The sequence below is a fragment of the Protopterus annectens genome, chromosome 13.part0 (genome assembly GCF_019279795.1).
Source record: "Protopterus annectens isolate FY-2018-M chromosome 13.part0, PAN1.0, whole genome shotgun sequence".
NCBI classification, from domain to species: Eukaryota; Metazoa; Chordata; order Ceratodontiformes; family Protopteridae; genus Protopterus; species Protopterus annectens.
In genome coordinates, this window is record NC_056747.1 from 970,359,682 (window position 1) to 970,373,563 (window position 13,882).

General features: G+C 44.8%; 1 protein-coding gene across 1 annotated transcript in view; it reads right to left on the reverse strand.

Annotated features, from left to right (window-relative positions):
* Positions 1-13,882, reverse strand: part of DNAJC7 (DnaJ heat shock protein family (Hsp40) member C7) — a gene marked incomplete at its 5' end in the record, with an annotated part of 1,180,673 nt that overhangs the window by 915,331 nt on the left and 251,460 nt on the right.

The window sequence follows — 13,882 nt, forward strand, 5'->3', positions numbered from 1 at the left end:
CTTAACTTTCTTAAGTCTACATTTACATATCATTGCAAAAGGAAAACTTTCCTAACTTATGCTATTTACCTCACCAGCTACAAAGAAATATTCCTAATAAACACTTTTTTTTTCTTAAAAAGTAATCGAGAATGCAATATTCATGACCATTGATAGACAAATGGTTCCACAAGGAAGTCAAAAGTTTTCACAATAACCAGATGGGCAATAGTGGCACACCTCCCCCCAAAATAAAAATATTGATTAAATTGCTACATTCTTGAAAATTAATTTTGCTTTAAAAATGGTACAGCTTGAAGTACCTGTTCTAATCTTTTACTGCACACAAAAAAATATAAAGTTATAATCTGGTGATGTGCTGCGCATATCTAAATGCTGAGAATAGAACCAGAAACAATGATCAAGGGTAGTCACAGTAATGCAGAAACAATTCTACATGCTGCTTTGGTGTATACCAACTTTTAGTGGTAGAAGAGTCATCCCTGTCAAGTATGTTCATGTAAGGTACCACACCTGACAAACTACTATATTGAGAGGTTGGCAAAGTGACACATTGCTTGCTGCTACATGACCGTGATTAATTCTATATTCCATTCCTGAATGGTGCGCTTTTTACATGGATTAGTGGCTTCCTTTTACATTCATAGGTTTCTGCTAGGTGCTATGCTTTTCCTCCAACTTCACAAACCACTCCAAACTGCCCATGTGTATGATGCTGTAGCGTGCGTTTTCTAAGACTGAGTGGCACAAATCCAGAGTTAAGCTCCTCCATGACCCAGAAATTAATTACGTTGGGAACTGGGCAATCAGCAAAATACATGCGGGATTCAAAAATGTGTGTAGACAAAGGTGAAAAAAAAATAACAGGCAAGACAGTAAGATGATCATGATGAGTAATGTTAATAATCCATTACCATGTCTGTTACATACAATAACAGCAAGATTCTTAACGGTCTGCTTTAAAAGAGATGATGGTATATAAAGTACAGTTTTGTACCTACGATAAATGTAAATGTCTGATAGGAATGCATCTGCAGTCCTTACAAATGGGGGTTGTCCTGTCGTCAGGCAGCCCTTCGGTCGGCCGGATTCCAAAGTCTGGGTCCGGCTTCGACTGGTGTCGCACTTCAACTGACGTCATCGCTGCAGTTCTTCGGGTATAAAGGCATCAGTCGACGCCATTTTCCTCAGTGTTTCTTGCCCCAGATGCCAGGTGCCCTCTTGGATGGCTAAATTTGGATAAATGCCAATGTTTCCAAATAGTAGAGAGCAAACATAAAATAAGCATGTATGTACATATATACAAACAAATACACCATAATAGATCCCCCCCCACCCAAGCTAGCTGAAGGATGGAAAATACCCTAGGAGTACCTCAGAGGGGAAGGTGGGTGGGTAATCCTGACTGCAGATGCATTCCTATCGGACATCTACATTTATGGTAGGTACAAAACTGTACTATGTCCTTCAAGGATGCATCTGCAGTCCTTACAAATGGGTAGAATACCATAGCTAAACAAGGGGAGGAGGAAAAGAGTAGAGATTATGGTGTAGCTAGGATCCCTTGCAAAACAGCAGTGGCAAAACCTGCCCGGGATCTAGAGTATAAAGGTAAATTGTAATGCTTGGCAAATGTATGCACGGAGGTCCAAGTAGCAGCCTCTATAATGTCCTTGGTAGCCACTCCTCGTAAGAAAGCTGTGGTAGTGGCTGTGGCCCTTGTGGAGTGAGGCCTGATGTTCTCTGGAGTTTTCTTTCCATGATAGGAGTAACAAAATCTAATGCAATTTCCTATCCATTTGGAGATTGTCTGTTTTGAGATTGGTTTTCCTTCCTTTCCTGTGGCATATGCTACCAGAAGCTGGTCAGTTTTCCTATTGGACTTAGTCCTGTCCAGGTAGTAGCGTAATTGTCTATGTACATCCAAGGTATGCAAGAGTCTTTCTCCCCTGTTCTGTGGGTTTGGGAAGAAAGTAGGTAGGTGGATAGCCTGATTTAATGACACTCTGGATACCACCTTAGGCATAAATGTAGGATTTGTTCTCATGGACACTATCTTGATGGAAGATCAGGAAGGGTTGCACTACCATTAATACCTGTAGTTCAGAGACCCTTCTTGCTGAAGTTATTGCCAGCAGGAAAGCAGTCTTCCAGGATAAGTATTGTAATTCTGCTGTTGCTGCTGGCTCGAAAGGGGGAAGTGTCAATTTTTCTAGCACAAAGTTCAAGTCCCATGCTGGCAATGGTGGTTTCCTGGGAGGTTTTACATTTTTAATTCCTCTCAGAAACTGCCTGAGCAGAGGATGAGAGAAGACAGGAGGATCCAAGCTGTATTCTGCTGAAATAGCTGATGCATGTATCTTGATGGAAGAATAGGACAGGCCTGTATGGAAGAGCTCTGCCAAGTACTCCAGGATGTTGGCTATGTTTACCAGTGTCACATCTTTTCCCTTTGCAGTACTCCAAATGAGATATCTTTTCCATTTTGCTGCATAATTCTTTCTTGTTGAAGGTCTACGAGCCTCCAGGATTATGTCTTTAACCCTTTGGGATACATTTGGGTTAATTGCTGTTATGTAATGTTCCAGGCAGTTAGCTGCAGAGTTTTCAGGTTTGGATGCAGGATGTTGTAGTTGTTCTGTGTTAACAGTAATGGGATCAGGGGTAGTGTCCATATTTGTTCCCGAGACAAGCTCCTCAGCAATGGGTACCAATGTTGTCTTGGCCAGTCTGGAGCTATCAGAATGATCCTTGGACGGTCCTCTTTGATCTTCAGAAGCACCTTGTGCATCAAAGGAAGTGGTGGGAATGCGTATGCTGTCAGGTTTTTCCAACTGAAAGATAGGAGTCCACCTTCCAAGCAAGTGGGTGGTACGTCCTTGTGCAGAATTTCTTTAGCTGGTGATTGAGTGGGGATGCAAACAAGTCTATTTGTGGTAATCCCCATTCTCTTGTGATGGCTTTGAAGATGTCCGGATGTAGCATCCATTCGTGGGCATCTGTGGTAGTTCTGCTTAATATGTCTGCTAGAATGTTTTCTTTTCCGGTACAAAATTGCTTGTAACTGAATGTTGTAGCTCAGGGCCACATCCCATAGGTCCAGTGCCAGCCGGCATAGAGGATATGAATGTGTGCCTCCCTGTTTGTTGATGTACCACATAACTGTGGTGTTGTCTGTCCTTATCATCAACTGACCTTCTTGGAGAAATGGTCTGAATGACTGGATTGCTAATTTTACTGCCAGCATTTCCTTTAGATTTATGTGTAGGAGCAGCTGGTCTTGAGTCCATAAGCCTTGTATGCACTTGCCCAGCATGTGTGCCCCCAACCGAGGTCTGAGGCATCTGTCGTGATGGTTTGGCTTGGTTGACTGTTGCAGAAGTGCAATCCTGTGTTTGATTGACAGGCCTGAGCCCACCATAGGAATTCTTGCTTCAGGCATGGGATTATTGGAATTTTGGTTTCTAGGCTGTGCTTGTGTTGGGACCACAAATTCTTTAGGTACCACTGTAGCTTTCTCATATGCAGTCTGGCATGAGGGACCAGAATTATGCAGGATGCCATGAAGCCTAGGGCTTGCAGTACTTTTCTTGCAGTTAGATGGTTCTGCTTTGTTAATGCCAAGAAGTAGAGAGGTAGTTGCTCTTTCTTTTCTGCAGTTAGGAATGCCATTTGTTTTGATGTGTCCAGCTCTGCACCCAGAAAGGTTATTCTTTGGGATGGAATCAGCCTTGACTTTTTATATTGACTGTATATCCCAGGGCTTGCAGCAGGTAAATGACTCTTTGTAAGTCTTCTGTTAGCTTGCTTTTGTTGTCCGCTTGTATCAGGCAGTCGTCCAGGTAGGGATAAATTTGGATCCCTGAAGTCTGCAATGAGCAATTACTGATGCCAGGCATTTCGTGAACACTCTGGGCAGTAGATAAGCCAAAGGGCAATGCTGAAAATTGATAATGCTCTGATCCTGCAAGAAATCTGAGGTATCTTCTGCAAATTGGTCGTATGGGGACGTGCAGGTATGCCTCCTTGAGATCTAGAGTTACCAGCCAAGACTCCTTGCCCAGCATGGGAAGAAGCTGCTGTAGGGTCAGCATTTTGAATTTTGAAACAATGAGGAATGTGTTTAAAGTGGACAGGTCTAGAATGGGTCTCCATTTGTTTTCTTTTCTTGGTACCAGGAAGAGTCTGGAGTAAAATCCCTTTCCTTGCTCCATAGATGGTACCCTTTCTACAGCTCTCATTCTTAATAGCTGAGATATTTGCTTTAGAGCTTCTGCCCTTTGAGTAGGTGGTAGGTTTGGCATTCCTCTCTTTCCTGGTAGAGTATGGAAATGGAACCTGTAACCTTGGTCTATAGTTTGCAAAATCCATTTTTCCCTTGTGATGCAATGCCAGTTCTTTGAAAATAAGGTTAGCTTTCCGCCTAAGGGTGCTTCTAGTTGTTCCCTGGTAGGCGGTGCCACTGTCAAGTCACTGTGATTGAGTTGTTGTAGTGGTGGTGGCTGCGTCCGTGCCTCGCTGGTTGTTACCTTGCCACTGGCGTCCCCTGTAGGCACCCCTGGATTGGTTTCTGCCTCTAGAACGCCTATTCCTGCCTCTGTGTGTCTTAGAGGAGTCCGGAAAGGACCAATTCTTGGAGGGCCAGTTCCTGCTAAACCTTGGAGGTTGAACCTGTAAGAAATCTTTCACTGTTTGTACAGATTTCGCCTTCTCTTCCATCTTTTTTAGTACCTGCTGAGCAGGGGAACCAAATAAATTGAACTTGTCCATGGGTGCATCCAAAAGCTTTGATTTGACATGGTCTGGTAATGCCTGTTCTTTCAACCATGCATGTCTCCTGATAACTGTGCCAGTCATGGCTGATCTAAAGGAAGCCTCCAGTGCATCATAGCCACATTTTAAAGAATGGTTACTAACCTGCTGTATGTTATGTACCATTTCCTGAACATATTTTTATCTAAAGATTCTTCAGAGGACAGCTTTTTAGTTAACTGGTCAAGCATAAACTCTTGATATTGAATCATATGAAATTGGCAGTTCAAAGCCCTAGCTGACAAGGTAGCAGAAGTGTAAACTTTTTACCCCATCTCTAAGGACCTGGATTCCCTTTCAGAGGGAGGGGTTTTAGTAGAAGTAGCTGCTACAGCTTTAGGGCCCTGGGAGATAGTCTCTGGATCTGCAAAAGGAGCCTTGTATAAATGGTGATGAGTGTCCGGGACCCTGTAGAACCTATCGGGCTTAGCAGGAGCCGGAGGTAATGAATCAGGAGCAGTGCAAGCATCATTAAATGCATCATCTACAACAGAAAGAACTGGAGGTATAGCTAAAGGCCTATGTTGTGGCAAATGTAGAAAGGTTCTAAGCCTTTTCTGGAGTCTGAGAAATCTTGGCCCTGCCACTGAAATTGTTCCCTCATAGCATGCAAGGTTTCCCCAAAGGAAAATTCCTCAGGTGGAGAGGCTGAAGGAATGGACTCTTCAGCATCAGAGTCTTCGTAAGGAGAATAAGGAGCCTCAGGAGGGTCTGTATGTTCTGAGTCATCAGAGGAATCATCTGTGGATACTGGCTCAGGGGGCTCTGCTCTAGGCCTCTTTTCTGGAGGTGGGAGAGAGGTCCTGTCTGGATGAGGCTGGGATCCACGAATTAAAGAAATTAGATCCTCAGCCAAAGAAAGCATATGAGAACTAGTGCTGGGCCTGTGTGAGGGGGTTTGGCAGGCACCGTTTTTGAAGCTTTGGCTGCTTTAGCCCTGGCAAAGGCCTTAATAGACATGGCTGCAGGAGGCCTAGCAGCTCCACGTGCAGGGGTTGAAATATCCAGGGGAATAGTGTCTGATAATTCCTGTGAAATCGCAACAGAAGGTTGGATTTCAGAAGCCGATTCTACCAGGTTAGAGGAGGCCTCGGTGGAAGGCATGGTTTCGGCTGAAGAAAGAACCGCTTGCTCGGTTTCAGCCGAAACAGAGACACTCGCGGTTTGCTTAATCGCGGTTTCGGCCAAAACCGCGGACCGCGAGTGTCGGTCCTTTTCTTTGCGTTTTGGTTATTCGCGTTGTCGGAGGATCCGACGGCATAATATAGGCAAAATCAGAGCCGAAAATCTGTTCAGCAAACTCCGACCGACGTCTAAGCGTCCGTCGGTTAAAAGAAGCACAGGCTAGACAAGCTGCTACGTCGTGGTCTGGGCCTAAATGTATACAGAAGGAGTGGAAATCTTTATGAGGTATTTGTTTCCCACAAGATAAACAGTTAATCACTTTCTCTGACATCGGCTGAGGCAAGAAAGAGTCCCCAACGGGGTACTTAGCTTTTTAGAAGTCTTCGAAGTAGTATTCGGTAGTAGTAATCGCTGGATCTGAGCGACCGGCACTTGCGAACAGCTTCTGCTTCGGGCGCCACGCTGCAAGAAAGACTGAGGAAAATGGCGTCGGCTGATGCCTTTATACCCGAAGAACTGCAGCGATGACGTCGGGTGAAGTGCGACACCAGCCGAAGCCAGACCCAGACTTTGGAATCCGGCCGACCGAAGGGCTGCCTGACGACAGGACAACCCCCATTTGTAAGGACTGCAGATGCATCCTTGAAGGACATCTGTAAAACTTCAATTAAAGTTACAGTGGTACTACTATCCTAGTAACCCCTCAATGTCATCTTTAATTGCAGAATGAAACCTTGCTAGCACAATAGGACTACCAGTATTATGCCAAGAGCTTCTTCAACCAACATTTCTGAACAAGGCACTTTTCATTTCAGTAAATATGATGTTCTCCACTATCCTGTCCTGCAACTGCATTCAAAGGGAGGGGTACGCAGTTATATCACAGGACCCTTAGACCAAGTAACTTTTTCTGTAAAACTTCTTAGTTTTGCAAAATGATTCTGCAAGAACACTAGGCTATGGATTTCCAAAACAATATCATCACAATATATTAGTATTAAAATTGGAGCCATACTACAGAAAGAGATACGGGTTACTTGTGGAGAGGGGATACAATTATATTTTGTTTCCTTGGCTTTCAAGTGAAATTAAGAAACTATTTTGGCTCATTTTAGAACTTGAAATAAAATGTGTCTGACTTACGAGGCAAACCTCACACACAATGGCTAAAGAAAATACAGCAGTACTCATACTATTACACAGAGTACACTGTACAGTAATTAGTAGGGTGTGAGGGACATTGCCATACCATTATAAAAGTAATAATTTGAGATCTGCTGCAATGGAAAGTGCCTCATACAACTGCACTTTGTTCAAAGGGGTGGGTGGGAGACTCTTAGCAGCATTATAAAGCACTACACCCTCACAAACTCCCAATCGAGTACCTTGTTCCCCCATTGGCCCTTTTTTCAATTATAAAGGAATTCCCAGTAATATTCTAGCATGTCCAAAGCTCAGCTGTCAATCTCCTCTCTGGTTCAGCTGGTGAATCTGGGAATCTTGAGGCAATGTTACAACTGCCTCATGTACACAGACAACCCTCTCCTCCTCCCAACAAATTCCAACACATGTGAGAGATGCAACCATATAGCCAAACTAGAGGCCAAGTTCTCTCAACTCAGTACTGGCGTAACCAGTCAGGAGAAGGAAACCACACTCACTACAATTCCTGTCTCACATAGACCTACCACGGCAGCAAACCAAACACACAAAAACATACTCGGAGGCTCTAAATAAAAATCTGCCTAAGCAGCAGAGACCTTCAAAGCAGACACCCAAGCAACCGCTACCCCAAAACAAAACACATGCAACACATAGCTCACAAAGCCAGTGTGCCAAACAGTCACAGCTCTTAAGGCTAAACACACCTGATACACTTGTAATAGGTGACTCTATCGTCAGGCACAGTGACGTCCCGCTCACCAGGCTGAACAATGAGAAGGTCACGGTGAGCTGCCTGTCGGGCGCTAGGATCCGCCACAACAGAAGCACTCAGGTCACTCCAAGGCAAGTACAAATATGACTCGGTCATTGTCCATGCTGGTGTGAATGACCTGAGATTTACCTCCCTGGACTACATGAAAAGAGACAGAGGAGCTCTCTGAGCATGTAGCCCAGGCTGGTATGACCCTGACCTTGAGTAGCATCTTACCCTCACCAAGAATGATGTCACAATATGAAGACAAGATGATCAATTTCAACAATTGGCTTAAGTATTGGTGTCATTCAAAGGGGATCCAATGCCTGTCAGCCTGGGATGACATGCTCGACAAGCCACGATGCTTCACTAGGGACGGCTTGCACCTACCACCCCTGGGCTTTCGGATATTGGCAAAGGCTCTTGCTACCCCCATAGTGCCTTTTTTAGGCAAGGCTCAAAAGACAAACCCCACTCCATAGGCATCACAAGGGATAAGAAACTAAGTAGTGCTATTAAACGCCAGAAGTCTAAACCTCAAGATGCATGCACTCAAAACTTTTTTAGCATGGAGAACATAGATATCCATGCAGTAACAGAAACCTGGTTCAAGGCTCCCGAGAGCACCCCGGCACTACCAGGTTATACCTCATACCATGCTTTTCGGCCCCAAAACTTGGACTGAACCACAAAAGGAGGGGGAGTATCAATATTCGTCAAAGATACCCACACCTCCAGGTTGGTGGCACAGCACGAAGCATCAGGAACTATCCATGTGCAACTAACAGTGGGTAAAACTGCCTTCCAGTTTATAGCCTGCTACAGACCACCCTCCCAAACCCAGGAACCCCACTCGGCCTTCCTGAGAACACTGGAAAATATGAAGGTCTCTCCAAACACCATTATACTGGGCGACTTCAACTACCCAAACAGACTGGGAGCATTACTCTAGCTCCAACACCCTAGCCCAAAGGTTCCTAGAATTTATAAACTCAAATGTTATAGAACAACTTGTTACCACTCCCACAAGAGGGGAAAACATACTGGACCTGATCATCACCAACATGGGGACTCTATGCTCCAGACCAGAAGTGTATCCCTCACTGGTAAGATCAGACCATAAACTAATCTCACTGGATATTCACATTCCGACCCCACCCCCTGCCCAGAAAACCACAGTGAAAAACTTCTCTAAAGCAAATTTCACACTCCTCGAAACAGAGGTGGAATCCTTCAAAGCCCCCGGGCCTGTGGAAAATACGGCCCAGACCGCAGAATCCTTTATAAACGCATTCTATGAACACCTTCAGGAATGTATGGATCATGCAATCCCAAATAAAACCAAGAACCAATCGTCCAAAGGCAGACATCCTGTCTGGTGGACCCCAGCCATAAACAAACTATACAATAGAAGGAGGAAGCTACTACATGGAGCAAAATCCCAAAAAGGGAAGGCATCTCTAATCAGTATTAGCAAAAAAACTACAGGCGCTCAAAATCGTCTAAGGCCAGCTTCGAGAGAAAAATTGCACAGGACACTAAGGATAATCACAAGGCTTTCTTTAGTTATGTTAGGAACCTGGGTGGGAATTCCCAGATATGCTCAGAATTAGTCCAAAATGACAAAAAATACACCGAACCCACAGACATTGCCAACATCCTAGCTGACAGGTTCAGCGCAAACTCCCCCCCCCCCACCAAAAGGGCAAATATCTATCCCAGCAGAGTGCTGCCCCCCCCTTGACATCTGAGATGCTCAGGTAAGAGCCGCCCTCTCCAAAGCAGAAAAACAGCAACAATGGGACCAGACAGTATCCCAGGCTGCGTCCTACATGAACTCCAAGAAGAGCTAAACCCAAACATAAAACTACTGTTCAATCTCAGCCTTACTACAGGTTATGTACCCAAAGAGTGGCGTACAGCAACAGTGGTCCCTCTCCACAAAGGTGGTGCCTTAACGGATCCTGGAAACTATCGCCCCATAAGCCTGACTAGCTTTGTCTGCAAAGCTATGGAAAGGATCATCATGGACCTCATAAATAAAGATATTGGGGACCTACAGACACTGGATCCTACCCAGTTCGGCTTTACGGGCAGATCCTGCCTCTTAATCCTGGTCGATTTCTTTGAAGCAGTCACCAAGGCCATTGACGAGGGGAAGGTGGTCCACACAGCCTACCTGGACCTTGCAAAAGCCTTCGATACAATACCCCAGTCGGGCATTATAGATAAGCTCACCAGTTTAAATATAAACCCCTATGTCACTAGATGGGTTGCAAACTGGCTCAAGGACAGAACCCACATGGTTAGAATTGCTGGAGCCATGTCAGACTCCAAACCAGTTACAAGTGGCGTCCCAAAAGGCTCAGTCCTGGGACCTCTCTTGTTCGGTATATATTTCTCGGAGGTACAGGCCAACACGGAAGGACCGTGGCTGACCAAGTTCGCAGATGACTGCAAACTAGGTGCCATAATCGACTCTCCAGCCGACACAAGCATCCTCCAAAAGGGCCTCCTAGAAACAGACAACTGGTGCCAGAGCCATGGCCTTAAGTTAAATGCCAAAAAGTGTATTGTCATCCCCTTTAGCAAAAACGAAGTGCCCACAAATTACCACATAAGTGGTAATCCATTAAGTACGGAAGTAGTAATTAGGAAAGTACAGTTTTGTACCTACCATAAATGTAGATGTCCGATAGGTATGCATCTGCAGTCATAACATATGGGTTGTCCTGCCTCAGGCAGCCCTTCGGTCGGCCGGATTCCAAAGTCTGGGTCTGGCCTCGGCTGATGTCGCACTTCACCCGACGTCATAGCTGCTGTTTATTGGGTATAAAGGCATCAGCTGACGCCATTTTCCTCAGTGTTTCTTGCCCCAGATGCCAGGTGCCCTCTAGGAAGGCTAAATTTGGATAAATGCAAATAATTCCAAACAGTAGAGAGCAAACAATATAAAAATATAGATATATATATACATATATACACACAAATACACCATAATAGATTCCCCCAGCTAGCTAAAAGAGGGGTAAACACCCTAGGAATACCACAGAGGGGAAGAAGGGTGGGTAATCCTGACTGCAGATGCATACCTATCGGACATCTACATTTATGGTAGGTACAAAACTGTACTATGTCCTTCAAGGATGCATCTGCAGTCCTAACATATGGGTAGAATACCATAGCCAAATTGGGGGAGGAGGCACTAAGATAAAGATGGTGTAGTTAAGATCCCTTGCAAAACAGCAGTTGCAAAACCTGCTCGGGGAAGATTATAATGCTTGGCAAGTGTATGCACGGAGCTCCAAGTAGCAGCTTCTAAAATGTCTTTGGTAGCCACTCCTCGTAGGAAAGCTGTAGTGGTGGCTGTAGCTCTTGTGGAATGAGGTCTGATATTATTCAAGAGTTGTCTTTCCATGAAAAGAGTAGCAAAATCGAATGCAATTTCCTATCCATTTTGAGATTGTCTGTTTTGAAATTGCTTTTCCTTGCATTCATGTTGCATAAGAAGCTGGTCAGTTTTTCTGCTGGTCTTAGTTCTGTCCAGATAGTAGCGTAATTGTCTGTGCACATCCAAGGTATGTAGCAGTCTTTCCCCCCTGTTCTGTGGGTTGGGGAAGAATGTAGGTAAATGAATCGCTTGGTTCAATGATACTCTGGAGACCACTTTTGACATAAAAGTAGGGTTAGTTCTCAGAGAGACTCTGTCCTGATGGAAGATAAGGAAGGGTTGTACTGCCATTAATGCCTGTGACTCAGATACCCTTCTTGCTGAAGTAATTGCTAGCAGGAAAGCAGTTTTCCAAGGCAAGAATTGTAATTCTGCTGCTGGTTCAAAAGGGGGAAGTGTTAACTTTTCCAGCACAAAGTTGAGATCCCATGTAGGTAAAGGTGGTTTCCTTGGAGGTTTTACATTTTTGATTCCTCTCAAGAACTGCCTGAGTAGAGGATGAGAGAAGACAGGAGGATCCATGTTGTATTCTGCTGAAATTGCTGATGCATGAATCTTAATGGAGGAGTAAGACAGGACATTGTGGAACCGCTCTGCTAAATATTCCAGGATGTGTGCTATGGTTGCCAATGAGACATTTTCTCCCTTTGCTGCACTCCAAATGAGGTATCTTTTCCACTTGGCTGAATAAGTCTTCCTTGTGGAGGGTCTGCGTGCCTCCAGGATAATGTCCTTAACCCTCTGAGATAAACCTGGGTTATTTTGTTTTATGCAATATTCCAAGCAGCTAGCTGCAGTGTTTTCAAGCATGGATGTAGGATCTTGTAGTTGTCCTGTGTTAGTAGTAAGGGACACAGAGGTAGAGGCCATGCGTGTGTCCGAGACATGCTTCTCAGTAGCGGGTACCAATGTTGCCTCGGCCAGTCTGGAGCTATCAGAATTACCCTTGGCTGATCCTCTCTGATCTTCAGTAGAACTTTGTACATCAAGGGAAGAGGTGGAAATGCATATGCTGTCAGGTTTTTCCAGCTGAAGGAAAGGGAGTCCACCCTCAAAGCAAGTGGGTGGTATGCTCTTGTGCAGAATTTCTTCAATTGGTGATTGTGTGGGGAGGCAAACAGGTCTATCTGTGGTAGTCCCCATTTCTTTGTTATGGCTTTGAAGATAACTGGATGCAGCATCCATTCGTGAGCATCCGTGGTAGTTCTGTTTAAGGTGTCTGCTAGAGAATTTTCTTTTCCTGGTACAAATCTGGCCTGAAGTTGAATGTTGAGATTCAGGGCCACATTCCACAGATCCATTGCCATCCGGCATAGAGGATATGAATGTGTACCTCCCTGTTTGTTGATGTACCACATGACTGTGGTATTGTCCGTCCTTATCAGCAGATGACCCTGTTGAAGGAGTGGTCTGAATGCCTGGATCGCATGTTTCACTGCCAGCATCTCCTTTAGATTTATGTGTAGATTCAGCTGGTCTTGGGTCCATAGGCCTTGTATACACTTATCCACCATGTGTGCCCCCCATCCTAGGTCTGAGGCGTCCGTGGTGATGGTCTGGCTTGGATGAGGTTTGTGGAAAGGCAAGCCTCTGTTCAACTGACAGGCCTGAGCCCACCACAGGAATTCTTGCTTCAGGCATGGAATTATTGGAATCTGGGCTTCTAGACTGTGCTTGTGTTGAGACCATACATTCCTTAGGTACCATTGTAGCTTTCTCATATGCAGCCTGGCATGCGGAACCAATATTATGCAGGATGCCATGTAGCCCAGGGCTTGCAGGACTTTCCTTGCAGTAAGCTGAGCTTGTGTTGTTAATGTCATGAAGTAGACTGGTAGTTGCTTTTGTTTTTCTTCTGTGAGAAAAGCCATCTGAGTTGATGTATCTAGTTCTGCACCCAAGAATGTTATCCTTTGGGATGGTACCAGTCTTGACTTTTGCATGTTGACTGTGTATCCCAAGGCTTGCAACAGTTGTATGACATTTTCCAAATCCTTTGTTAATTTTGCCTTGTTGTCCACTTGTATTAGGCAGTCGTCCAGGTATGGGTAAATTTGAATTCCCTGAAGTCTGCAATGAGCAATTACTGATGCCAGGCATTTCGTGAATACTCTTGGCGCAGTAGATAAGCCAAAAGACAATGCTGAGAATTGATAATGCTCTGATCCTGCAAGAAATCTGAGGTGTCTTCTGCAATCTGGTCATATAGGGACGTGCAGGTATGCCTCCTTGAGATCTAGAGTCACCAGCCAAAACTCCTTGCCCAGCATGGGAAGAAGCTGCTGGAGGGTCAGCATTTTGAATTTTGGAACAATGAGGTATGTGTTCAGTGCGGACAAGTCTAGAATAGGTCTCCATTGATTTTCTTTTCTTGGTACAAGGAAAAGCCTCAAGTAAAATCCTTGGCCTTGTTCCATAGGTGGCACCTCTTCTGTAGCTCTCATCCTTAGTAAGTTGTTGATTTGTCTTAGACCCCCTGTTTTTGGCTTGGTGGTAGGTTTGGCATTCCTCTCTTTTGGTAGAGTGTGGAAGTGAAACCTGTAGCCCTTGTCTATTGTTTGTAAAGTCCATTCGTC